The sequence below is a fragment of the Lycorma delicatula genome, chromosome 10 (assembly GCF_047948215.1).
Source record: "Lycorma delicatula isolate Av1 chromosome 10, ASM4794821v1, whole genome shotgun sequence".
NCBI lineage: Eukaryota > Metazoa > Arthropoda > Insecta > Hemiptera > Fulgoridae > Lycorma > Lycorma delicatula.
The window spans coordinates 18,555,178-18,582,336 of NC_134464.1; the positions used below are offsets into that span (position 1 = coordinate 18,555,178).

At 36.1% G+C, this 27,159-nt stretch overlaps 2 long non-coding RNA genes across 4 annotated transcripts in view; one reads left to right on the plus strand and one right to left on the minus strand.

The window, feature by feature from the left end:
* Positions 1 to 2,424, minus strand: part of LOC142331645 (uncharacterized) — a 65,703-nt gene extending 63,279 nt beyond the window's left edge. For both annotated transcript variants that reach the window (XR_012758061.1, XR_012758060.1), the window contains exon 1: positions 2,246 to 2,424. This is a non-coding gene — a long non-coding RNA (uncharacterized LOC142331645). The remainder of the gene's footprint in view (positions 1 to 2,245) is intronic.
* LOC142331644 (uncharacterized) overlaps positions 1 to 27,159 on the plus strand; it is a 104,219-nt gene that overhangs the window by 30,712 nt on the left and 46,348 nt on the right. The gene's annotated exons all lie outside the window — the stretch shown is intronic.

Genomic DNA, 27,159 nt, shown 5'->3' on the forward strand with positions numbered 1-27,159 from the left:
GTACATACAATGAATATTATTAAGCGACGTCATGAACTGGGTGGAGCGAAAGCACGGTAACACAGGCTACGAATTTACCCGGCTCCTGTCTGGACATAGATGTTTTCGAGAGTTGTCGCTCCTCGATCGCCCCCAGGGGACGCCTTCCGGTCATACGGATTCGGATAGTAGAGTGTCTGCGTGATCATGCAGGGACTGTACATACTATATGGCTTAGATCCGGCCCCTGCATGATAGGGGGGCAGTTTTTTAGAGGGGGAGAACCCCGCACTACCGTCAGTGCTGGCCTGACGGCGGCTGGCAGAGATTATTCCTCCCCCTACGGAAAGAGAAAAAAAAATGAATATTATTAAAAATACTGGTATCAACATTTTATTTTTATTAAATTTCAACTCGACCCGTATTCTATTTTCCCATTTTTGACAGCTGTTTTTAAACGCTGTACAGAGAAGTGACAACAGTATAATAAATTAATGAAACTTATAGTAAAATCCAATATAAGTTACGTAAATTAGCGAGCGATTTAATAAATAAACCTCGAAAATGAGAAAACTATTTCACAAGAACGCAATATTTTTTTACATTTGGTTAATATAAAAAGCATACAAATGCTGCATAATAAATATGTACAACTTTATCCTGGTTTCAAAATTGCCACAATAAACACTTAAATTACTTATATACGCTATTACTATCTCGTATCAGATATGGTTATCCACGTTAAAAATGTACATTTATTCCTACTGTGGAATTTTTAATCCCCATGATACTTCAAAAGGAAGTAATCGCGAATAATTTCGGTTTTCAGATTTCAACGGAAATATCCATTTTCACTTGTTTTTGCGTGACGTCTGTACATATGTATGTGCGTACGTAATTACCTCGCGTAGCTCAAATACGATTGGCCGTAAAATGTTGGAATTTTGGATTTAAAACTGTTGTAACACATCTAGTTGTGCACCTCCCCTTTTGATTACAATCGGATGAACCAAAAGCGTCCAAATAAAGCCAAAATTTAAAAAAATTAGATTTTGGACTTTTTCTTAACCGAAGTAATAAGCTCTGATCGAGAGGTTTTCTACGATATATCGTAAGCGGTACTTGTTTTCATCGGTTCCAGAGTTATAGCCCCCAATAAAATTTTAATTAATGACACGCACTCGTGGGTGAGACTTTGCGGGGCCCAGTTAAGGGTGAAATTAAAAATTCGATTATATATTTAATAATCTGTACATCACACGAATTTATTTTATTTGTTTTTCCGATTAACATTAACATTTAAATTACGGGTTCGTTTATTAACTTCATGTAGTTTTTAACTCTTAAGTAATTAACCGTTTAAAACAATATCTTTTTCACGTGTAAAGAAGGATATATTTTAGGTAAGAGGCCCGTATTAAAACCACGTGTTTTCGCGTCCCGCAGTTTTATGTTTTTTATTAAATATTTACTCGATTAGCATTAGGGCATAGAGTATATTTTTGTGAACATTTTCAAGTGATTTGATCAATTTTACAAGTGATTTGATCACGATTCTGTGATTTATTGTAGAATTTTACGGTTTTTAATTTTAATATAAATTTGGCTCGTAGACATTTATGTTTGGATGCTTCTTCGTCTGTGTGTGTGTGTGTGTGTGTGTGTGTGTGTGTGTGCTGCCAGGCCAGCTGCGCTTCCCTTCTCTGTTGCTATTGGTGCAGAGGGGACAGGTGATGCGCCATGCTGCTCTGCGCATCTCAGCCAATGCTATGTAGAAAGTACAAGACTAAAGAAAGATAAATTACATAAAAATAAAAAACATAGACTTTAACGTAATATCTTTTAGAATTACTACTATTCCAGGAATACGCTTGCATATGCTAAATACTAACTCCTCCTTCCCCCAAAAATACCCGGGAGCTGCTGATTACAATACAATACATAAATATGAGCCTTATAAAAATTTAATTCAATAACGTCTAAAAATCTGGATTCCTGCAACTCTTTCTTGCGTAAAGTAGTGGGTTATTTCTATATAAGATACAAGAAAAAATAATAAGTCTCATAAACGCTATTTAAAGTTTGTTAAATTTATAATTATACACCAGAATCGCAAGAAGAGTTTACGCGTCAACTATAATAAAGGAAAACAATACGGTAAATAACATTTACGCTACAAGAACAGAAGACTAAACTGAAAATATTACACTCTGCATCGAACACACATTACATTCGCAAATACAAAAATAATAAAATATAATTTTACCTTTTTTTATTATATTCCGACAATTCAGAAACAGCCGCGAACAGTAAGTTAGAATTAAATAAAGTATTTATATAACTTGAATCTTGTAAAGAGCTTAGCCCGATGATTTATCGATAACAAAAAAATTACACTGCTAACGGACGCCAGCACGAACAGAACTGGTCAGTAGACTGGTAACATCGTCCACACAGAATTATAATAATAATCTTGCGTGTGTAATTCGTTGGTATGTTGTTTATTACAACGTTCATTCATTTGTTGACAAATTCTAGCCCGGTATTGCGAAATTGACAAAACTGCTGGCGACGTTGCTGTCTGCGACCTTGACCACAGACCTAATAATTTTTCTTTTTTTCTTTTGCGGCACACTTGACAAAAAATACTGCATCTCCGTTTAATTAAATTTTCATTAAACATCTAAACATATTTACAATTCTTACTTGTGTATCGCTAGATTAAATAATAAAATCTTCACAATTTATTTCTCGATCGATATTATTTCAAATGAACATAAATATTTCCATTACTTTTTGTTAGCACTAGATAGGGAATCTTGGAGAGCTGCGTCAAACCAGTCAAATGACTGAAGACAAAAAAAAAACTCGATTTTCCTTATTCTAATTTTTGTTGATACTATTCCAGTCGCATAAAATATCAGTTACATATTATTCATACAGTTGATTACTACTCTCTTAGCCCTACTTTTTCTAAATAAGATACATCCCATATATCGTTTATTTTTTGGATTTTTAGAACTCAAAATCGTATTTTGAAATTTTAAAATCTAACTGAGATTACTAATTTTCCCTACTCCATACCCTGATGTTAGAATATTCCTGATCTGTGCTTTTCCCCTTATCGACTTAGTATCTATTAACTCTTTCTCCTGATCGAGCGATTTTTCATCCGCGTGTTTGTTACCGATGTACAGCTTCATTTCTTCAAAATTTTCTGTTACTTTTCGTTGCGGTACATCATTATGGCCGATAATGATATTTTTCTATCGATTATCGTTTCACCTTGGACGATCTGAACTTTGCCGTTCTTCATTTTTCTATTAATTTTAATTCAAAATATCTATATACAGTACATCGCCCGTAAATTTTTAAGTATAATATAACGAATTATATGAAATCAAAGAGCGATTAAACGATCGCCAACAAAAAAACAAAGAAACGAAATGACGATCAGCTCCGACTTGGCAAGAATATTGTGCGACAATATCAGAAGAGTAATGAACTAAAAGATACAAATTTTTTGCACCTTATTAAAGATTGGGCATGCACGTCTGAGTATATATGTTGTTCTTATGAGAGTCTATTTTTCAGTCACTCTGTAATTAACTTTAATGTAGCTAAAATTAAACAGAAATTAAAGTAGAAAATCCAAAAATAATTCGATTATAAATTATAACTTTCAATTAATATTAAATAATCAGATACTTCACCAAATCTATTAGATATACACGTTTTTAAAATTCCATAAAATTTTATTTCACTAATAACTTCTGATTTTTTTTCATATATATATATATATATATATTATTGAATTGTAATTTACTGTATTTATTATTGTAATTTTTTTTTAAATAATGGGTTAATAATTATTAAAACAATATATTTAAACTAAAAAAATGAAAGTTAAAAGAAATAAATAAAAAATTAAAATAAAAAAAACGTTATGAAGTGTGATTGGAATCGATGAGCCTTCCCTTTAAGATCCAAACATTTCATAAATTAAAATTTTATTTTAATTTCGATCGCAATCGAAAATTGTGGTCCACAATTGATGTTACAACAGCCCTAATCTAAAATTTCAACATCCTATGGCTAATCGTAGGATTCGTTATAAATAACGAACATTTTCGGGTAACCCATCTTTTTCTTTCTTTTTCCTGTTTAGCCTCCGGGAATTACCGTCCAGGTATTACTTCAGAGAGATATGTATCTGTAAATGAGGTGTTGTCTTGTACAGTCTCAATTCGACCGTTCCTGAGATGCGTGGTTAATTGAAATTCAACCGCCAAAGAACACCGGTATCCACGATCTAGTATTCAAATCCGTATAAAAGTAACTGCTTTTACTAGGACTTGAACGCTGGAACTCTCGACTTCCAAATCGGCTGATTTAGGAAGACGCGTTCACCACTAGACCGATTCGGTGGGTTAGTAAACATCACTGCGTTGTGATGTTAGTGTCCAAGTCTGGTTCTTCGAACGTAAAAATTATAATTAATCTTAACGTCAAGCCTATCTAGGAAATATATTTAATGTAAATCTAGTATTATGAAAGCAAACAATACGAGGTGTATTTTCTCTTCCTTTTAGGTAATTAGTTACAAAGGAGGTAAACTCCTAACTCAAATTTTGTGTTAAGATTAACCTTCTCAGCTGTCCCTCTACCGAACCCACCGGGTTGGTCTAGTGGTGAACGCGTCTTCCCAAATCAGCTGATTTGGAAGCCGAGAGTTCCAGCGTTCAAGTCCTAGTAAAGCCTGTTATTTTTACACGGATTTGAATGCTAGATCGTGGATACCGGTGTTCTTTGGTGGTTGGGTTTCAATTAACCACACATCTCAGGAACGGTCGAACTGAGAATGTACAAGACAACACTTCATTTGCACTCATACATATCATCCTCATTCATCCTCTGAAGAATTATCTAAACGGTAGTTACCGGAGGCTAAACAGGAAAAAGAAAGAAGAAAGCTGTCCCTCTACCGAAGATTTATGACTTATTGTTAAGTCGTCATAGCTTTTGCTTTTCTTAACCGCCTATTAATAATAATCTGCCTCAAAATGTTATCGTTAATTTTTACCCTCTTCGCAGAATTTGCTGTAAAAAAAATAATCTGACGAGTAAGGAAAATCACCTAAATGTATCGATTAAAATTTATTTCATTCCTTTTTCATCAAAATGAAAGGTTAAGACGGCTTTCGAGAAACAAATGTATGCCGTGTGCTCTTTCTTTTTCGCTCGTAAGTAACAAACATCTTGACCGTTGTACGATAAATTCTAATTTATCCTTGTATTTTTATTTAATAATATTTGTTCGACGTAAAATAACGTAGTTAAATATATGAAAGAAGCGTTCGTTTTTAGAATTTTCACTCGCTAACTAAGCGGTTCGAAACTTACGTTTATATGAACTTGCTTCTCTCATTTTTACACGGAGAACGTGTCCTAAACGCCTGTTACATTCTTTGTGAATCGTGTCATCCGCAAACTATGAACTGCGGTTACGTAAACGGCTGACTGCGGATGCCGACTCTATCGTAACTTCCTCTAAACTAAAAAACGATCGGATCTAATCGACGAGCGGCTACCTAGATGGAAGATGAAGGTTAATTCGGTTAATTCTACACGCGTTACGTTTACGATGAGGAGAGGTGACTGCCCACGAGTTCAACTTAATGGCGTTTTCGTCCGCGTGCTGACTTGTGCGTTATCTAGGACCGCATCTGGATCGCCGTCTAACGCGGAAGAGTCATGTCGGGGAGTAAACGACGAAGCGTAAGGTAAAGTTCACTAAGATGTATCCGTCGCTCGGCAGGGAATCGCGACTATCATTATATAACAAACGATCGCTGTACTCAGAGATCCTGAAACCGATTTGTATATAAGGAATCCAGCCGTGTTGTACGACAAGCCAGAGTAACAACATCGAAGTCGAACAGCGATTTAAAACAAATTATTGAGAAATATAACAGAAGCGCCGTGGTTTGTCAAAAACAAAGAAATACACGATTATCTGGGATCGCCAGCCGTTCGAGAGGAGATTCGGCGATTTAGTACAAGATATAAATCGGGACCGAACAAACATGTGAACTGCCTCGCGGTTAACTTCCTGGATAACAGCGAGGCACGTAAAGCTTTAGATCTGTAAGTTATCCGAGATTTGAGGCGAGTCAGGGACCCCAGGGTGTTGTGCGTCGCTGTTGTTCGTTCCGTTTTGCCACTTAATTTTGTTGATTTTTTTTATTTGTTTCAATGTATCTTTGATTAGTTATTTGCGTTCGATCGATAAGATTATCGCTTGAAAATTTCTTTGATTTTACGCTCTGAACTTTGGACTTTGATCAACGCTCTTTGCGCTCATCTTCGGATGTACTTATTACTATATATTTACGCGTACTGTATAACACGTGTCTACCTACATACGTATACATGTACGGTCCTTTGAGAGAATTAAACAGAAACCCCTCTTTACATGTCTTATTTTATCTTTTTTTTAGTCCTTAGATTTACTCGTAATTACTAAACCGGATCCCGATTGTAAATTAAACACCGAGGCAAAAAAATCTTCGTGAATCATTCTGCGTATTAATGAAAACAAATATCTCTTCGGTCTCCGTAAATCGACTTAGATTTTATTATCTTTTACCGTCTGGCAGTATTACTTTGAAAATATTTCCAACTAATTTAAACGTCTGCCGATGACATTTTACGTACGTAATTACAAAATAAATAAATTTTGTTCCGAATTTAATTACCTGCGATCGTCTTAAGTCTTAATAAGAAAACTCATTAAAGATGTGGACAAACGGATCGTGTTTTCAAAAAAGTTTAATAATTACATTTGTATTTGATATGTAATTCTTTAAACTCGACTAAAACTAATTAATATCTGACTTTATATTGTCGCTAAGTTAAAATTTATTCCGAAGTAACAAATGTAATTCGATCAAATATTGTCGGTTTTCTAAATTAATATTTTGATCGCCTAACGTTTTTCATTAAAGTTCAAATAAATATAGATCAGAACCGATCGAATGTAATTTTTTTACGTTTAAATCTTTATTCAAGGAAAGTTAATTCTTTCTTAACTAATATAAGGGCTTTTTTATTTTATAGCGATTATGAGAGATTTTACTTTCTTTATTTTTTTTATGTTTTTTTAAATACGTGACTCATACCTGCGCACAGGAAACCCCTTTGCAGCCATTGTTTCTGTATTTTATGTTACAATTACGTGAATTTAAAAAAAAATATATATTTTTTAATTTATTCGATTTTACTTAAAGGGATGTTTTTAATGTAAATTTACATCATCCCTATAACAATATACATTGTTTTAATTTATTTTTTTGATATCGTTCTTTAATATTTAACCGTTATACCGTAATTACGTATAACCTAATACTTGTCGTTTTATATTTAAGTAAAATTTAAAGAAAATTGTTCGGATCGTTTGATGTTGAAAAAATAAATAAATGTTAAATATAGTTTGAAATTCTGAAAGAAACTTTCTGGACTAAATATTTATAAAAAAATTCCTTCGGTGAAATAACTATTCGAAACGGCGACGTTCAACGTTTTCAATGCGCGCTTCAATAAAGAATTTTGTATCTATTCGAACAAATTCTCCAGTAGCTTAAATATTTTTTTTAATTTCTGTCGTATTCGACGTAACAGTTCGCTTATATCTATCTATTACTTCTAACTGTAACACAGGTATATAAAAAGAACGGTAAACTATTTTTCCGTTCACGGAATAGCTTATTTTTTATGTATTTAAGCCTTCGATGAACAAATACTTTTTTAAAAAAAGCAGTAAGTCTTTGTATCTTGTCTGAGATCAAATAAATTTCTATATTTCTTAATATATGAATCTATAACCGATTAAAAACGTAATAAAATATGTTTTTGCTTAATTTGAAACTTAAACGATTATTACTATAATTAATTCTGCCGTATTTTATTTATTTCAAATCGTATTCAAATATTATACGTTTAATATTATGAAAAGAGACCGTTTCAGACGACTTCATAAAATATAATTTAAATGGATTATTACTTTCTAAAGTATAAGAGATTAAAGGAATATAATTTTTGCGAGTTTTAGTTATTTTTCGTGGAAAAATGTCGGATTAAAGGTGTAAACAAATTTTTACAGAATATTACAGTCGGTTCTTGAGATAAGAACCTGCAGAAAAAAAAAACAAATGAATCTGTCAAATTTTAATACAAATTTCTCGGTCGTTTTAATGCTCGAAAGTATGTATATTATATTATATTATAGGGCAGCTAAAATGTAATACACCTGGAACGTAACGGGAAAAAAATCGGATGAGGCTGTGTCGGGGTTCACGGCCGTTGGTTTAACCTAAAACGTTACAGACGTTTGATGAAGTTCCTCCGAGCTACAGACCGACCGATGGGAGAGCCACCGTCGTATTTTTTTTTAACAAAACTGAATTCTCCGATGGAAAATTTTAGTTCCTTCCTTTGACCAACTCTACAGTAAACCGGTCGGTATGTATGTCAACGAGTCGCTTTTAGTGTTTAAGATTGAAATAAAAACGAGACGTTGACTGCCTACTAAATTTAATTTTAACTTAAAACAGACACTGAGTGGTACATGATATTTATTTCGACTAACATTCGACGACAATTTTTTTGAACATCGGCCTGTGATATGAGAAGTAACAGTGATAAGGCATATAAAGCAGCGGTAGAGGTGCCCGCGCCGTCGGCGTCGTTCTCTGAGCGCGCCGTACCGGCTTTGCGACAATCCCGAAAAAGTCTCGCTCGCTCGGAATCGGACATTGTGGTACCTGCGCGTGTCCCATAACCTCCTCTTTCCAGCGACACGCGTAATTTATATTTCCGGCTGGCTTTTGAGCGGACTGAGGCCGACCGATTGAATTTTTATACTCTTTTACACGTTTACTTTAATCTTTTACTCGTAAATATTCTACAAAATACATTTATCGTTACTTAAATCGATCTATCTTGACAAAATCTAAACGAAAACGCCGCGCTATCACGTCTAAGTCGTGCGCTATACCGAATGGAAATGAGCAAGAGGGTCAGTTTTGGCGCATCTGCGCTGTGTCCCCTTCCCGCCCATCCGTTTCCAAGCGACGCAACTTCAAAGTTTTATCGGCGAGTTGACCGTGTAAGTTATAGAATTACACCCCGTTTACGTCTCTAAGACTAATAGTTAGGAAGTTATTAAGGGAGGACGATATGTTACGGCATCGAGTACGCCTGCCGTCTAAAACAACGTGCAGCAATTAATTCTTTAATTACGGCAAAAATGGACGCTAGTGAACGAAACTGTAGATCAAAGTACTAAGGTAAACGGGCGATAAAATTTCACGCATCAGAACCCGGATAAGCGAATGCTGAGGATGAACCTGCATCGTCGAACGATTTGTACGAGAGATAAGAAGCGCCAAAAGGATACGGATGAATCGATTCGTTGAGTCGTTAAAAATTTTTTTTAAATCCTGAATGTCGTATTCGACAACCCACGAAGCCGATAATTCTGCAGCTCAACCGCAAAACGGCCGAACCTTTGTAAGATGAAATTTGAAATTATTACATACCCTCCTACTCACCGAGTTTGGACCCGTGGGATTTTCACTTCTTTCCTAATTAAAGATAGATATCAAGGTTATTCGTTTTACAACGAACGATGTACTGAAGGATCTACAGAGGTCATCGATCGATGAAACACAGCCAGGATCGATTCTTAATCGACGAAATTAACGTATTCACCGTGGAACTTACTCGACCGTTGAATTTATTCTTCGTTATGTGAGATGTATAACTGTAAGCGACGACTGCTTAAAAAAATAAATGTAAGATTTTATTGAAAAACGTAAAATGTAAGCTAGTTGCCATATTTGTTTCATTTGAAACAAATATGACAAATATGGGGGTCTGAAAGGCGTTTCAGACCCCCTAGTATTTTACACTACAATCTTTATTAAATATATGTCGTAAATAATTATCGTTATTGTCGGGTACTTTTGTGTAGAGAATGAAAACAAACTGTTTTATACAAATAAATTAATTTGTTTAAATCGATGCTGAACTGATTATTATTGCATCCTAAGATGTGATTACGCGCGCTTGTTGTTTTACTAAGGTGTACAAGTACGGTCTGATTATATGGATAAAAGACGCCGATTTAATTAACTTAAATTCAGTAGCTTCATTTAAAAAAAAAACAAGCAAAAAACGAAAAACAGACTCGTTCGGTTTTTAGATTAAAAAGTATCATTTTCTGTTATTAAAAAAAAAAAAATACGTTTTCTGTTTTATATATGAATAGATATAATATTATTATCGTTATTATTTTGATTCGTGTTGTCAGTTATATATAATATTTTACGCTAACCAAAACTAAAGATGTATTATATAATTTCTATCTCGGTTTTACGTAAATTAACAGTAGAAAATTCTAATGGCTTTTGATGAATTAATAAAAATTCTTTGAAAAATATGGAATGTTTTGATTTGTGTTAGAATAACTATTATTTACCGTTATTGTTTTTACTTCCTTGTACGAAGTAAAGGAAGTATTGCGATCGCGAAAAATTTCGGTTTTCAGATTCCAACGGAAATATCCATTTTGAGCATCCCTGAATCCATTTTGACTAGTTTTGGCGTGACGTCGTATCTACTTACGTATATATCTCGCATAATTCAAAAACGATTAGCCGTTGGATGTTGAAATTTTGGATTTAGGACCTTTGCAACATCTAATTGTGTACTTCCTCTTTCGATTGCAATCGAATGAACCAAAAGCGCCCAAAAAACCCAAAATCCAAAACGATTTGGTTTTTAGACTTTTATTTTCAGGACACTAATAAGTCCTGATCGAGACCTTTTCAACGATATATTATAAGAGGTACTTTGTTTCAGCGGTTCCAGAGTTATAGCCAAATAAAATGTTAATTAATGAAATATTTGGATTAGGAGAAGGCATATCGGTTCGAATCAGACTTCATCTTTTTTTTAATTTAAATATGTCGATTTATTAATAATTATTAACCTCTCATTGTAAAACATTGATACCATAAATAATAATAATAATAATTTTTAAAAAATCAGAAGTTATTAGTGAAATAATATTTTATGTACTTTTCATTTTAATAAAATGTGTATATGTAATTTAATAGGCGTACAAGTAAGTCGTGTGGTGTCCGCATCAGATTATAATATAATATAATAATGAATATATTAATAATTTTTCATTCTTATACATTACATAGGGAAAGGATAGATGTGGTACTTACGGATAAACAAACCAAACTGTTGTAGCGTTTTAATGGCATCAGTGCCATTAAATATTATATTCTTTATATAGAAGTAATCTGACAAAGTTTGCTCAAAATTGGTCCAATAGCTCTGGAGATATAAGGTGATTTGGAGGGCGATAGCGAACACCTATAAATATCCTGAAAATTTCAATCCGGTTTTTTGGGATCGTTAGGAGTCAAAACGTCAAGATCCGGTGAAAACCGCATATACCCAATTTGGATCGTTTACAATACTTTCAGAACAATTTAGATTCGGAGTAACAGTACAAGGTGAAAAGTTAAAGATGCTACGATTTGCTGATGATATAGTAATTCTAGCCGAAAGTAAAAAGGATTTAGAAGAAACAATGAACTGCGTAGATGAAGTCCTACGCAAGAACTATCGCATGAAAATAAACAAGAACAAAACAAAAGTAATGAAATGTAGTAGAAATAACAAAGATGGAACACTGAATGTGAAAATAGGAGGAGAAAAGATTATGGAGGTAGAAGAATTTTGTTATTTGGGAAGTACAATTACTAAAGTTGGACGAAGCAGGAGCGATATAAAATGCCGAATAGCACAAGCTAAACGAGCCTTCAGTAAGAAATATAATTTTTTACATCAAAAATTAATTTAAATGTCAGGAGAAGATTTTTGAAAGTGTATGTTTGGAGCGTCGCTTTATATGGAAGTGAAACTTGGACGATCGGAGTATCTGAGAAGAAAAGATTAGATGCTTTTGAAATGCGGTGCTATAGGAGAATGTTAAAAATCAGATGGGCGAATAAAGTGACAAATGAAGAGGTATTGCGGCAAATAGATGAAGAAAGAAGCATTTGGAAAAATATAGTTAAAAGAAGAGACAGACTTATAGGCCACATACTAAGGCATCCTGGAATAGTCGCTTTAATATTGGAAGGACAGGTACAAGGAAAAAATTGTGTAGGCAGGCCACGTTTGGAATATGTAAAACAAATTGTTAGGGATGTAGGATGTAGAGGGTATACTGAAATGAAACGACTAGCACTATATAGGGAATCTTGGAGAGCTGCATCAAACCAGTCAAATGACTGAAGACAAAAAAATACTTTCCCTTCTACAGATACAGCGCTAGATGTGAAAATAAATAAACAAATATTTAAAGAAGATCGGGTTTAATTTTTTTTTTTTTTAAGCACGTTTAAACCTATTTTAAAGAGAACCTACTGGTAAATATTTCAAGTAAGAAAGTAGCTGGGATCGGTAAAATCAATTCAAGAATTAATTTTTTTTTTAGTATCGTACAATATATTTTGTAAAAACGATAAAATATATTAATAAAAAATACGTAATTAATAATAAAAGAACAATAAATCTAAAAAGAAATATAATTTATCTTTAAAAAGAAAATCCTTTTTTTACCTTAAAAATTTACGAATCGCCAGAAAAACATAATTTAAAGGGCTAGTAACAAGTAACAGATAAGAAAATAGAAGTGAAGGTAGGAGGTGATTTTTTGTCCTTAAAATATTTAATGATTTACGTCGAGATTAAAAATTTAAATCGAAAAAATATATGAATAAATATATTCCATTAATGGATTAAAGAAAAAATATTCCCGGACATAATTTTTGTTTGTGGTGATTAATTAATTATTTATCTTATGAACTCGAAGCTTGAAGACGGGAATTCGAAACAAAAAGTTTATAGCGTGTGAAAAATTCCATGCTTGACCAAGATTCAAACCCGGGACCGTCAGATGAAAGACCGAAACGCTACCTCTTTACCGTAGAGATCGGTGAATTCATTTATCTATTTGCGTAATCACCGATATAGTGATAAATGATTAGTGTGAAATCTCAATTCTTTTACTTTTTGTCCGGTTAAAATAGGTTTGTTCATATTAAATCCGATATAAACAGTAGAATAGATAACGATCTGGACGATAGGTTTAAACTAAATCACCGGTAAATAAAGGCGCTGAAGCAAAATCGCTTTAGCTTTAATTCTGTAAGAAAGATAAAGATAACGCTAAGATAAAATTAATTCTAGCGATTATTTAAGACTTAACGTTAATTAAATGTATTTTTGTTAAAAACAAAAAAAAATCCCTCGATCCTTGTTTAAGAAAATCACGTATAATAACATTTTATATTTTACAGCCGATATCGTGAAAAAGTAAAATAAAAGTAGACATTTTTTTTCTAAATTTTATTTTCATTACCGTATACGCGTATTTTATTTCTCGTATATTAAGTCGTTAAATCAGGTAACCGACAAAAAACACGTTCTCTTTTTAACTTTATAGTTCGTTCTGAAACTTAGCGATTTCGATAAATTTACTAATAACAGATTTCTCAAATTTCATTGAAATAATCGATAAAAATATCATTCAGATGCGGTCCAGAAGTTCCAACAAAACATTAGTACCTTCTTACATACGCATACAGAGCGAGCAACTTAAACCGAACCGCTCTAAAATAAACGGTTGTGATATGTAAATTATATAAATTAAAAAATAAATTTTGTATTTTTTTAAATTTTGTTATGAAAGAGCGGTCATCAACAGCTACAGACGTTAGCCCGGAGGATATTAGTAGTGTATGAAAAGATGCCGTACCTGACCGGGATTTGAACCCGGGACCGCGCACGAAATGCCGAGACGCTACGGAGGTCGGCAAATTTCGTATTTATATCGGTCAAAATTTATATATTCATCGTATTTTTACAAAAGATGTTGTAACTGATCCGCACAGCGACGCGCTTTTGCGCTCGAATCTTCATATTGAGAATCAAAATATTTTTGTCAACGCCGTCTATTTCTTGTCGAAGTTCGTCATCGCTTCATCGATACTATGGAAATTTAATTCGTAAACTTTTACTCTTCAAATATCCTTCCCGATAAAACGCAACTAGACAAATTTGAGAACAGCGGAGACCACACCCTCTGCTAATAGTTAGATTTGTCTATTCTCTTAAGTAGTCGAACGTCGTTAACGGGATACGATTTCTAATTTAAATCGTGAAAAATCTTACGGTAAGATCTGTATTTTATATCGCTGTTTACGAATGAATTGACACCGCATACGCGACACTAAAATTACTTTATTTAGCCGTAAACAGATACACGTACAACACGGTCGAATGTCTAGAATGCACCGACCGATTAGTGCGAGTCTCCACCACACACATACTCCCACCACTGTCACTCTAACAAACGCACGCACATGCACCTCACACAAATCACACAGCCTAACGACCGCTTTTTTATACATAAAAAAGCGGTTTTTATACTCCAGTTATTAACTGGAGTATAGATTTTTTCAACCCGGCAGAAATTCTTCTCCGAATGTCGGCCACGGTTCCTCTGGAACCTTAACGAAAGGTCATATATAGTTTTACGAGTTAAACCCGTTCCCTTTTTACGATATTTTTAACCGAATCGTGTTTACTCTTCGCCGGGATGCTGGCGATAGGAAAATTTTCCGCGAATATTTGACAAATTTCTCGAAAGGATCAAGAACGTAAATAAGTTTCCGCTACGACGATCCTTTTCTTGATGGGATAAGAGATTTTAAGGGGGAAGTTACCTTGACACGGTAACAAAAATTAAAAAAAATTTTTTTTTAGTGATTTTTATTCTACGGAATGCGCTCTTTTTAACCGTAATTTTTTTTTTTCCGTCGATCACAAAAAAATTAAATAAAATAATTGATAAACCTGTTTCTACGGCGATTTTTGTATTTTCTCCGTGCAAAATACGAAATTCAATAGCTTGTATCTCACGAATGAAAAACGATAGAAATATGATTATTTCCCCGTTTCATACCTCGTTTTTTATTCAATTTAGTTCGTATTTCGTTTTATAGGTTACACCGCTTTCAAGTTGATAGAACATTGCTAAAATCATGCGATATAATCTGCAGGTGCTATAGTATAATGCGATCTTTAATCTCTGTTTTCCGAAAACTAATTTCTGTTTCGTTAAAACTAAAAAAATCATAACTTTAATTGTAAATGAGATAATTGCATTTTTTTTTACAACGTACAGAAAATATTAGTGTAGATGTATGTGTATGCGTGCGATAACCCTCTTGTATATATATAATTATGAGAGGGGTTTAAAATTTTTGTTTAAAAAATTCTACGAGATGTATATTTTTGCGTATACACAAGGCACTAGACGCTTATTTTCTTTTTATTTTGATGTTTTTTCTAAGTTTTTATCTTTAGTAACAAATGAATATTGAATACGGATGAATACTACGTAAAAATAGTACAGATGAATAATTAAATACAGATAAAGCTTTCAGACTTTATATAAGAGCAGTAATAATCTTTTCTTAAGGTAAATGATTGTATTCGATTAAAAAAAATATTATCGATTACCTTGAAAAGTACGAATTTATAATTTGCCTATCTTTTCAGGTAGTCGCTGAGTTATACGCTCTAGTTCACTCGCATCTGTTCCTGTTCTAGACAGAGTAACTGAAATCTCTTATCCGTAAACTTAACGGTCTTCTGTAGGCCTTCATGAGCCTAGTCGATCTACCTTTAGCGATAAAGTCTACCAAACTAGTGTACGAACTAAGATTTTTGTTGTCCGGTACAGGTTGAGAACTACAATTTTCGCATTGCAACTTGTCTTGCGGTAAATCCGCAGATATAACGTAGGATGTTATCTTGATAGTAAGAATGTTCGTAATTGTCTTTCAAGAAACAGCCTCAAAATCATCTTCATCTTTATTATCAAAGTAAAATGTAATGCATGCAATCGTGAAATAACACTGACAATGTGTTTGTTGTGTGCTTACAGATGAAATTATATTCCGTTGCCGTTCTATTTTTCTGTACATTTTTATAGTATAGATAAGAACCAAGATAAGAAGTTATCAGCGAGTGTTGTCTTATCATCGTCGATAAATTCATCGGTGAGAAGTGCAAGAGTAATTCCGTAAATGCATTCGGTAAAATTGTTGTTTGGACAGTCGTAAAATTGTTGTAAAATTGTACATTTCTCAGATGTACAAATATTCGGACAGATGTTCAAATTATTTATTATTACATAGTTTTTTTTTTCTTTTTTGTGTGCCTCCGGAAATTACCGTTCAGGTATTACTTCAGAGGATGATATGAATCCTCTGAAGTCCAGAGGATGAATGAAGTGTAGCATTGTACAGTCTCACTTCGACCGTTCCTGAAATGTGTGGTTAATCGAATCCAATCACCAAAGAACAGTCGAGTGTGGATACTCAGCCCGAGTGGACGTGTATTTCTAGCTCTGCGATTTATGCGTTTTTGGTTAGGTTTTTTGCGGCTTTTTTATCGGACAAGTAGTGAATCATTTCGAGGTAAGGATAACGGACAATTGTGTTAAATTTTGTGAATTTTGGTGACCGGACTGTGCTGTAATTACGTTTTTTTCTGTTGTAACTTTTTTCTCCATAAGAGCCAATGTTAAATTGGCCGTTGAGGTTAATGAAAATAAGTTAAGTCAATAGACAAGTAACCACTAGTTTGTGACGTCACGGCTTGTAGTAAACAACAACTTAATTATCAAGATTAATTATCGTAAGCAGGAATAATTATCGACAAAATAAGTTATACTAGTAGAATTTTTTTTTCTACTAAGTGTTTGAGTCTCTTATAAAGGGGATGTTCCTTGCCTAATAACTCCTTCCCTGACCAATATTTCCAAACTCCTCTCGGATCTATCTGACCCGAGACCAATACCTTCCATAGACCCCCTCCATCCCCCCCCACCAATTTTTTGGGAGCACTTTTGGTCGGATACATATTCGACCCCCCGACCCCCCGTATTTTTCTGAGGACAGATTCGGGATCTTACATTTTCCGACCCCCCTCAACACCCCCCCCTCGCCACCCCCGAGTGGGGTATCTACAGACTTGGAATTGAGCCGAGAGTTCAATAAAAATACTGGTGATTTTTTAATTCCTTCCCTATGGAATAGGGGATGGAATTAAGTGGTTCCGGGCCTTCTGGCCCCCCAGAGAAGAAAGGATGGAAGGCAGCAGATCTCAGAGGGACTAAACGAGTTAGAGCCGGTTCTTCCGAGGAAGAAGAGACTACCCCTACATTGTGGGATCTCACTTATAGGCCGGGCCATGCCCTTTTAACATTTAGACAAAATCTGGGCAAGTCTATGGTGACTCATCAAAAGGTCCACGAGAGGGAGCTGACGGAGATATATAAGTCTTTTCAGCATCTTAATGGCGTAATGGCTGACGTGGATACTAAATCACAGGGGATACAGACCGAACACTCCAGGGCAGAAGAACTGACGAACATTCTTGAAGCCGAACTGACCGACGAACAATTAATCGATAGATTGCCTGGTCGCTGGTCCACATGGGCCATGAATAGAGTGACTTCCGTTGACCCTCAATCTGATAGCTCTGACAGGTGTAATTTTGTAGACTTGAACAAGAAAATGAGACCTAGTGCTGCTAGCGGCAAATATGCTAACGCAAAACCGGGGGCAATCAGCATAGACAATACCACCATTCTAGACGAAGATAATGTTTCTACTAATTGGACTAGATACACTAGGAGACCGCGCTACCGCCGCCACTCTCCTTAGGGCGTTGAAACGAGTCGTGGTGAAAACTAGGGCTCCGGTCTTCGTGCTTCCACCGGGACCCGCGGGTACAACGATAAGGAAATTGATCATATATCTGACCAGAAAAGAGAAGGAGCTCCCGAAGATGGTCCTGCCCAGATTGGGAACTCGGTTCGGGCTCGCTCAAGATCGGCTTCAACCAGAAGGGGCACACCACCGGTAACTGATAGCAAGACTATCGTTATTAAGGCTGAGGAAAAGACTTATGCCGACCTGTTGAGAACAATGAAAAACAAAGTCGCCCAGGAAGAGGCAGGCGAGGTCCTTTCCCTCCGAAAAGGCCGAAATGAAGAATTAGAGGTGAGGATAAAAGGGGCGCAGAAGACAGGAGAACTCACCACTCTTCTGAGAGATCGGGCAGCAGAACTTCAGGTGGACCTACGTTCTAGGGGTGACAGAAGGACTGTGGTCCATATTAAGGACCTCGACGTAGACACAACCGAAAAGGAGGTGAGAGAAGCGGTTTCCAGAGTTGTCGGCGCGGGGGAGACATTCCAGGTCACCTCCCTCAGGAAAGCATATGGTGACACTAAAAACGACACCGTCATCATTGAGCTATCAATAATTGGTCCATTGTAGGACCTGTATTCGTGTAGAAGGAGAGCGCTGCTACCGTTTTTGGGGCACCGGACATGGTAGCAGAGACTGTAAGGGCCCGGACAGAACCAATCTCTGTTATAACTGCGGTGGCGCTGGACACCGTATCCGGGAATGCAGAGAGGCATCCAAATGCCTTGATTGCCGTAGCCTAAACCACCGCACCGGGGGCACTGAATGCTGAATGAAGCGCGATGCCTAAAGTCTTACTAATCAATAACCATCGAAGCCTCCTATCCCATGACTTGGTGGAGGAGACAGCTAATACTGGAGAGTACAACTTTGTTGTTGCCACCGAGCCTAGCGTATACTCTGCGGCTGGGTCTCGATGGGTGCCAGATACCGCTGGGGATGTGGCTATCAAGAAAAATATTGGAAACTGGGACTATAGCTTATATTTGAGGACTGAAGGAGTCGTTGCGATAGAACTCTGTAACTATATATTTTTTGGGGTCTATATAAGCCCGAATGTGACGCTCGCGGAGTACGAAGCCAGACTACTCGGACTGCAGAGGGTGGTCATGAACGCCCCAAAGAGGACAATTGTTGTGGGTGATTTCAATTGCCGTACCGTAGCGGCTGGGGCTGGTTCCTCGAACAACAGAGGACTAGCGCTAGAGAACTACTAGGAACTACTGGGCTTGTGTGCATCAATGATGGGTCGCCCACTTTCTACGCTCGCGGGCATTCCTCTATCCTGGATCTGGTATTGATCGACGGTAGATTTCCACCAGACATGGTGAGCATGCAGGTTTTGCAAGTCGAGACTGCAAGTGATCGTTTGGCTGTTTCTGTTGAAATCCTTGATACTGAGACTCATATTAGAAATCAGCATCTATGCTTTAGACTTTCGGAACGTCAGGTAGAGACTATTGTTCGCAAAGTTGCTACAAAATAACGGATGGCAGACCGGTCACGCCAGATACATTACAACAGATCATGATTACTGAGCTGGCCAGGCTCCCCGAAAGAGCTACCAGACATCACCCTGTCTATTGGTGGTCTTCCGATATTGCGGATCAACGCAGGGTTCTGCAATCCATGAAGAGGCGCGTACAGAGACTTCGAACGAGAACATACGGAGCTGATCGAGACCTGAACACGGCGATTACACGATACCGAGCAGCAAGAAAACAGTTAAACTTCATGATTAAGCATGCAAAAAGCCAGAAGTGGAGGGAGCTATGCACTGAACTAGATGCTGAGCCCTGGGGACGGGCGTACCAGGTAGTCATGAAGAGACTGGGAAGACGGTTGTCCGTTCTTAATAAGATAGAAGCTACACGACACATGGAAGCGCTTTTCCCGCGGGTTGATACGGGTGTCACGGAGCTAATACCTGGTGAAGGCGGCAGGTTCACCCAGGATGAAGCGGCGACTGCGGTTAAAAGACTAAAAAATAAGAAGAGTCCAGGACCCGATGGTGTGCCAGCTGCAGTCATAAAGGGTCTGATGTCCGTCATCCCGTGGGAGATGACAGATATTGCGAGTTATGGGTTCCAGCATTGCTTTTTTCCTGCTTGCTGGAAAGCGTCAAGAACTGTTTTCTTGCCCAAACAACAGTCAGTTCCAGGGGCTCTCGAATATCGCCCTATAAGTCTCATTAATAATATGGGAAAAGTCGTGGAGAGGCTCATCGCTAATAGACTAATTGAGGAGCTGGAAAACAACAACCCCCTCCGTCAGAATCAGTTTGGCTTTAGGCGGGGTCGGTCAACTATTAACGCCATCAACAAAGTAGTTTCACGGGCTGCTGCGGTTGGAGAACCAGGCGAATCCCGCTAATGATACTCCTGGATATAAGGAACGCTTTCGGTTCAGTACCTTGGCCGGCTATATTGAGGGCACTTCAAAGAAAAAATATAAGCGAGTACATAGTGACGCAAGTAGCCAGCTATCTATCCGAGAGACGAACTGAAATCAAACGGTGGATGGTGTAGTAAGTCATCAGATCTTCGGCGGAGTCCTGCAGGGGTCTGTACTCGGACCCCTACTTTGGAACATCTTCTATGACGAAATTTTCCGACTTCAATTCCCGCCGGGGGTGAATGTCGTAGGATACGCGGACGACATCTCGCTACTAGTGGAGGTCAGTACCTTAGATGAAGTGGAGGACAAGGGGAATATTACCTTAGAAATAGTTAATGAATGGCTCGTCAACAACAGTTTGGAGGTCTCTCGTTCCAAATGCAAGGGTACCCTCTTCACCGGTAGGAGGATACTCAGAAGATTAAATCTACGCCTGAGAGGAGAGGCAATTGTCGAGGTGGAAAGGGCTAAATATCTAGGGGTGTTACTGGATAAACACCTCAAATACTCCAACCGTGTGGCCGTGATCTGCGACAGAGTGGAAACAACAATCCGTGCCATGCGAGGTCTCTTTGCGGGACAAGGAATTCCACGTGCGTCGAAGAGGCGACTTATCACCTCGGTGATAACGTCGTCTCTGTTGTACGCCGCCCCGGTATGGGCCGATGCGGTTAATGTCCAGCGCAACAGAAGAAAACTGACTAGCAGTCATAGGCAGTCGCTTGTGGGGGTAGTTTCGGGGTACCGAACGTTATCGTATGATGCACTGTGCGTGCTTTCTTCGGTGCCCCCGATAGAATTGCAGATTAAAGGACGAAAATTAAGGGCGTCCGGTGTAGCCAAAGATGAGGCCAGTTCTATTATACGAGAACAATGGAAGGTGGCACGGGCGGGTTCAGCAGTGGCCGCATGGTCAAGAAGAATTATCCCGGACCTGGATGCTCGGCTAGATCGCTCTCATGGTGAATTAGATTACCACACAACGCAACTCATGTCGGGACATGGTGCGTTTGAACAATACCTGCATAGGTTTGGCAGGAGAGAGTCGCCGATCTGTTGTTACTGCGATGCGGTTGACGATGCCGAACGCACTATTTTTGAGTGCAGACGATGGGAGGAACAACGTATAAATGCAGGACTGATGCATACCCGACCGGAGCAGCTCTCGGAGTGGCTCTTGGCTATGTCCGGAAACCGGAATAATTTTGCAATATTTGCAAGAACAGTTATCGGAATAAAAGAAGATGAGGCAAGACGACTGGGATACTGAGGAGTGTAGCTGATAGTAGGGCTGGGCGTACAGCCCCGTTCCTGAGGGCTCACATGCTCTGGCGTGTGCGTTCCCGTGATGGAGCGGGGATTCCTGGGGTCCGTTAGGTGTGAATGAATGAAAAGACCGAGACCCGGCCGGCGGTGTGGGTTCCCGGATACGCTTTGGCGGCTTCGGCTCCTGTGCCATCGGTTTGAGGCTGGCAAAAGGAAAGACAGAGACCCGGTCTCCGGCTGGCGGGCTGGGAACGGCATGGTCGGGCCTGGTTCTTACGTTGGAGATTAGAGGCAGGCAATTAAAAGATCCGGAAAGGACACGTCCCCGAGTCGAGTATACTTAATCGGATGTCCGGCAAGAACACCGGTATCCACGATCTAGTATTTAAATCCGTATAAAAGTAACTAATTGCCATTACTAGTATTTGAACGCTGGAATTCCCGACTTCCAAGTCGGCTTACTTGGGAAGACGAGTTCTTCACTAGACCGACCCGGTGAGTTTATTACTCGGTTTGATCAAATTATTTATTACGTATTCAATATTATTATTACACTATTACGCATGTAGGATTCGTTGTAAGATTACACTCGGTCGTGATTGTCTGATCTGTCTGTGATCGCAGGTTCTTGTGTAAAATTTCTAAGTAGAATATCTGCAAATAGTCGAAATGTTCAGCGTCAGTATAAAAAAGTAATTCATTTGCGTAGACCTATTTAAAGGAATTAGTTCCTCGTACGTCTAAATTATTCTCAAAGAAAGAAACGCTTGCGATACAAGTGACGGGAAATGTATATCGTGAAAGTAATCTGTAATTTACTGTAAATTGTACGTACAGTATTTTTTAACATTTATTTTCTTAACATCTATGTTATTTTTGGAGAATTTAATAATTTAACGACTAGGAGTAGGTTTGTCGCTTAGAATTGGTGTTTCATCGTAAAAAATAAATATCATTCTATAACAGCATACGGAATAAAAGTAAGAAATAACCGTGTTTTTTCCGTATGGAATTTGTCTTTTACGGATTAATATGTATGTCGTAATAAACAAATTTTGAAAGTATTTTATTTTTGACGTTACTAAGCCCTTTAAAACAACTAGTTTATGTTTTATTTTACTTACGACAAAATTTATCGGATTTTTCATTATACGTAAATACGAGTAGACATACAGGAATAAAATTGTACGGTAACCGATTTACATAATTTTTATGATGCTATCGTACTAAATTTGACGTTTATATTTCTGTTAGTTTTTGGCTCTTAATTATTATTCGGTTTGTTTCTTTCAATTTGAACAAAGATACTATTGTTTTTTATAAAAGCGCAACAAAATTAATTTCTAATAAAAAACAAACAAAAGGTCGATAGAAGTGGACGAAAAGGCTTTAAGCAAGTAGTTGCCGGATCGAGTGATTAGATTTAAAACCTTGTAAAAATTTAAGAAAAAATACAAATTAAGAAATTAGATTTAAAAAAGATGTTTAGAAACGTACTTTGTTTATAGGAAGAATTTATATACTGGCGGCCGAAGGAAACGGATAAACTTTAAGCTGAAAATGAAAACATTTAATTTCATTTACGTGAAATTTAGAACAAAAATACCATTTATAAATACCTTATAACCGTTACACCTTAAAAATTATATTCTTCAAACGCCCACTTCTTTCGAGTATGCGTTCTTGAAGTCTCTGCTGAAATTTCACAGCCTTTTCTGCAAACTTTCAGTCGTAAAGTTTGCAATCTCTTCTTTAATTTACTTTAAAGTTTGTCGGTGCTTTGAGATTTGGTGTTATTAATCCTTTTCTTCAAAACTATCCGCATTAATCGGGAGTCCGTGCGGCTGTGAACGTGTTCATTTCTCAGACGAATGAGAATAATAATACTATCGATTACGTTGTATTTCTAAGGGCGATAGATGTATGCGGCAAATGTAAATCGTTAGTGACAATTTAGATAATCATTACAACGCACTGTTTTGTTACGAAAAATAAAAACTTTTTCGATCTGTCGAAGCCTTTTGATCCGCAATCCGATGTCGGAGAGCAGGTACCTAATTAATTTGTAGTTAACCGGACTATAAAACCGCGGACCGATTCGACATAAACTACATTTATGAAACGTTCTGTCCATCTGCAAACGTTTCCTCGGTCCGTTGTATTGTATATTGCACTTCTGTAAAAACTTTAACGAACTAAATATTAAATCGCAGAGAAATCTAAAGCTCAGATATTTTACAAAATAAAAATAATCGAGATAAAAAAACGAGTTAATTTCTGGGTTATCGGCTGAAAAAATACGTAATTACACCGGTGCTACTGTTAAACAAAATGTAACTTATGTCGATTCCATCCTGTAATTATACGATTATTTTTCCATCGATAATTAATACGATTACAAATACGACTTTAAGCAAAGCTTAGTAATTGCGAAGTCTGAAATTTTTAAAAATATAACATTTTCGTTTATCGCGTTAGTATTGCTTGCAGTTTTCTCCATAAATATGATTACGGCACTTTAATCGTACGTTCTAAAAAATAAGTATAAAAAAAAACCGAAAGAAGCTTTTTTAGCCGCATTATTTCTTTTATTGGATTTCCTTTGCGTTATTCTTGTTTCTTATTAATTTCTTTAAAGAATTTTACGTCGGTTGTGAAATTCAGCATGTTTCTGGAAAAACTATTTTAGTTTGATTTTTTATTTTTTAATCGGAATGTTTTTTTACAGTCGGTTGTAGTTAAGTTCGTATTTTAACTGTAATTTTTTTATCTCTAGTGTTTTATTCGCGACCGTTTATGGATTGATTATCTGGTAGTAGGACGTATGTCTCCCGGCATTCTCTGGTAAGGCAAGGTCGAGTTGATTTTTTTTGAGATTACGTGCAAAGATTTCTCCGAATTGTTTAACAGCAGCCTTAGACGCGTGGGCGTCCTAGCCCACGCGATTTAGTATGTCTAACAGAACAACTTACTTCAATGAAGATTTGGTGCCAAGAGTAAATTTTACGCCTACTAAGACGCTCCCTTTACTTTCTACGAAAACTACCTTGAACTGCAGTCGATGACTTCAAACCGTGAAACCAAAACGCACAGCGAGCACTTTCCATACCGGTAAGTATCTATTTTAACAACGCTGGAGACCGAATCTGGTACTAATGAATTACGTGAGCCAAAACTTGATATGTTTTGCTATGAAATGAGGCCTCAACCGAATTTGTAAGTTATCTAAATAAACTTTTATACACTTTTACATTTGTGAAGTTCTTTTTTAATCACCCGATAGTACTAATCGCACTCGTTAGGGGCGCTAAAATGGATTAAAAGATTTGCTATTTACCGATTTGCAAGCGTTTACAGGGTCCTAGATTACGGACTTAATATTGTACCACTCTGGTTTGAAAAATGTATTTTTTAAAGTCCATATACTAGATTGCTTTTTCAAATTTAGATATTTTTTTTTATCTAACGAGAATTATTCGCAAACTTTGTTAACTTTGACAGTAAATGAATAATTTCAAGATAAATTTAGTACGATTTCAGAAAGTAAATCTAATAAGCCAATAATTTCATTACAAACAGTTTTCATTTCAAGCAAATCGGTTAAAATATTTTGGAAATATTTTAATATGTCAACAATATGTTTTAAATTTAAAATACTCCGTTTACCTGCTACGTCACTTCTCTCAGAAAGAGTGTTATCAAGGCCGGGCGGCAAACCGATTTGCGTAGAAATAGACTAATTATAAAACATCCTGGACGAAATAAATTTCTCAATTTTAAATTTTATCGCGGAATTTTAAACCGATTTATCTTTTATTACTTGTTTTTTCCTGTTATTAAGTTTAATAACTTTTAATTTAGGAACAAAAATTAAAACCGTAATCTAATGTGTTTTTGTGAAAAAATTAATTAAAATATTAAATAGATTGTAAACTAATTTAAATATATATATATATATATATATAAATGACATTTGAAATTGATAGAGGACATTCCTATTTTGTTTATAGCGTGCACGGTTCGGTTAAAAAATACTGTATAAGGGAATAGGTTACAAACGCAAAACAAAAGGATCGAGCGATTAGATCTTCCGTTTAACTGATTTATAGATATTTTTAACGTACGTGAGAAGTCGGTTGAAAATAAAAACAAGTGAATGACGGTTTTATTTTTTATATAAGCAAAATAAGAACCTTTTACATAGGCGGCCGTAAAATGTCAAAATATTTTTTATTATCGTTATGAACGATTGTATAAAAAAAATCTATATATATATATAATATATATATATATATTTAATAATGTCACTAGTAATTTATACCGCTATTTAGAGATAGCAATTATTTTCTGGGAACCGTTTTAACACGAATGTCAAAGTACAAAATTTTCAAGAAATTAAGAAAAGAAGATAATTTTAATGTTTTTCCGTAAAGGCTCGAATACGACACGCATTTGTTTTAAAGCTACGATCGGTTTGATAAGGATGATGTCTTTTAATACTATTTTATGACTTACTAAAATCCATCGTACGTACGATGTTTGTTAAGAGGTGATCGGTATTACTTAAAACGTACCGTTTCGCTTAAATTTTTAATCTGCTATTCTAGTACAAGCTGATTTTTACTTTAATCTTGTACGTTTCTGTGCGTTAACCTACCTTGTAAATTTTTTAAAACCGCAAGATTTTTTCGTTATTTCATCATCGCCTATGCTCTTTCTACGATTACCTTTTGTTATCGCTTTAAATATTTTTTAATCGGCGAATGTTTTTTCGTTCTTACCGAATGCTGTTCCCGGTTATCGCTCGATCGAATTTGATCTTAAAATAGTAACTTGATGCGACAAATAATTAAGTAAAATAAAAAATAAAAACCCTCGGGTCTTTCTCAAGTTTTCGAAAATAAACTCTTTACTAGTATAAATAACCGCTAATACTGTTTGGTGTACCGTTATTTATTTCACACGTAAAGTTTTTTTATTTGTAAATTTTACTCCGCCTATCGTTTAGTTTCTATTTTTATCTTGTTATGTACGTATTCCGTTTGAAGGGCACGATCGTCTTTGTAGTTTATTCGCTATTGTTGTTACGTAACTTCCTGTTGTATTTTATTGCATATCTCTGACATAATTTCATAAAAATAAAAATATCGACAGTCGTTAAAAATCATACTCGTGAAATTCTTTTCTTTCGGCTAGTTTATTTGCTCTCGTTAATCGTTATTTTCTTTGAATCGGTTTCCTTTTTTCTTAATAATCGATCCGCTGCTCGTATTTTATGATTTACATAGTAGTGAGATCGATGAGATTTAAACTGCGGTTAAGTTTCCAGGTGTCATAAGGAATCTACAGGTAAACTTTTTTAATGACGTTCAGTAGTTTTTGCGGTTATCGGGAACAAACGAAAAAAACGTCAATATATGTAGAACCGAGGTTAATTATATTTTTTTGCAGTTATGTATATTCTTCAACAAGACAGGATTTAAATTTCTTGACGTTTATTTAAAATATTTTCACGTTATTTTACTACAAGTATGTAATTACTTTTCCCTAATATGTCAGCAAAAAAAGCGGTTTATTTGTTATA